This window comes from Arachis duranensis, chromosome 4, assembly GCF_000817695.3.
Source record: "Arachis duranensis cultivar V14167 chromosome 4, aradu.V14167.gnm2.J7QH, whole genome shotgun sequence".
NCBI lineage: Eukaryota > Viridiplantae > Streptophyta > Magnoliopsida > Fabales > Fabaceae > Arachis > Arachis duranensis.
In genome coordinates this window covers 107873881-107876382 of record NC_029775.3, presented here as the reverse complement: position 1 = coordinate 107876382, position 2502 = coordinate 107873881, and positions in this window count along the sequence as shown.

Sequence of the window (2502 nt, the reverse complement as noted above, 5' to 3'; positions counted from 1 at the left end):
ATTAAATATATAAAAAATATAAAAAATTTATTGTTATTATATTTTTAAAATGTACTCTTAAAAAATAAGTTAGTTAAATTTAAAAATTATTATATATTTTTTGATTGTTTATATTATTTTCTAATGTGATAGATTAAAGACTAATTTATTATAGATACGAGAATCATTTAAAAAATTTTCATTGACTAATAAATTATTGCATAAATAAAGCTAAATTTAAACTTTAACACATATTTAAACAATTAAGTGAACCAACTAACCAACTAAATTAATATATTATATGATTGATTTTATCTAAAATATTTTTAGCTAAATCAATCGTATAATAATTGCAAAAAAAAAGAATAATCTAAATAGGATAATTATTTTTATTAACTAGAGAATTGTATCACCAAATATTATCATGATCGTATTATTCTAAAATATATAACATTTTTGCATTAGCATGTCGACATGACATGTTGTAGTATTAGTGTATGGATCTATGCGCGCGAGGCATGAAAAATATTTTTTTTATTTATGTCTAAAATATGTTTTGTAAAAAAGTTTATTATGAATATATTTAATGTATATAAAATAATTTTATATTTTTTTATCATTTATATAAATACCAAATAAAAAATTATCTTAATTATAATAATTCAATTAATATATATTTTATACTTCTGTTCAATGATTATTCTATCCTATTTTCTTTCATTATTTATAGTCATAATAAGAAGTTATCCTATTTTTGATTTTGTATAAAATAAATTTTGAAAATATTTAATATTATTAAAAATATTTTTTTTAATAATTGTATGTTCCCAAAATATCTAAGTGTAGGTAGAGAGAAAATGAAGAGCATCAAAATAAAATCATACTCATTAATACATTATTAAATAAAATCTCAAAAAAATTATCTAAAATAAACTAATAATGATATTAACATATTTATCCTTAAGGTGAGTCTATGCATTTAATTATAATACTTTTAAGATTAGAAATGACTATTAATTAATTATATATATAATAATTTAATTTTCTAATCTAATAACAAACAATTATGTGTAATTGTAGTATAATTTATATAATTTATATTTAGTGTAATTAGTGATAAATTAAAATATTATATTTCTCCTAATAATATAATCAAACACATTCCTACTATTAATTTATTTAAAATATTATTACACGCATTCTAATTTTAATAATATATAAATATTTTCTTTCTCATAATCATATAATATACACTTTCCTTTCATAATACTTTTGAGATTAGAAAAAAATTATTAATTAATGATATAATAAAAAATATCAAAATAAAATCATATCTAATATATCACAAAACAAAATCTCAAAATAACTACCTTAAACAAACCTAATCATAAAATTTTCAACAATAAAAAAAATTAAAATATTATTTTATTCTCAAAATTCACTTTAAAAATTATATTTAATAGACTAAAATATTTAACTTTTAAATAGAGTCTATGCATTTAATTATAATGTTTTTAAAATTAGAAAATAAATTATTAATGAATGATATAATAATTTGATCTCTACCTTAAACAAACTAATCACAGAATTTTTAACAACGAAAAAAATTAAAATATTATTTTATTCTCTAAGTTCAGTTTGAAAATTATATTTAATAGACTAATGTTATTATCGCTTAATTAAAGTATGTACATTTAACTATAATATTTTTAAAATTAAAAAATAAATTATTAATGAATAATATAATAACTTGATCTCTAGTTTAAGAACAAATAATTATATACAATTATAGCATAATTTGTATGATTTACATTTGGGATAATTAGTATTAAAGTAGAATATTATTTTTTTTAATAATATAATTGTTTCAGGACTTACTTAGAACCGGATGATTGGGCTTGAATTGAAGGCCCAAACGATGAGGGAATGTGGACTTCGACTAGCTTTGCGTCTGGGAGCCGTCATCCGAGGTGATTGTATGTGTATTGGCGAATGGGGGTGGTACTTGCAATAACACTCCGATGCTTAAGTCAGCAAGGAGTTAAGCAGGTTTAGAATGTATTGGATCTCTTCATACCTAAGGGGTGTCAGTATATTTATAAGTGATGAGCCAATAATCACAGTTGGAGTAGCTCCACTATTAGTTGTGGATAACCGTCCCTTTATCTTAAGGTTGTTGAGATATCTCTTTTAGAAGTGGGTGAGAGATTTTAGGAGGTAGTTATTTATTTGAATAAGTGTCATCTGCCAGCTGTAAACTCCAATTTTGTGGTTTATCTTGTGTTGAATTTGGTGGGTTTTATCAACTTTTCTCACATTTATTCAATGAAATAACATGTTTTTGTAATTCTCCCTAATTTGTACTTAAGAGTTAAAAAACATGTTTTTTAGGCCTTTAAATTGCTAATTTTAATTCACTTTAATTCTATTCGATGCCTTGATATGTTTGTTGAGTGATTTCAGGCTTATAAGGCTAGGATTGGATGGAAAAAGTGAAGAAGAAAGCATGCAAAGTAAAGAATT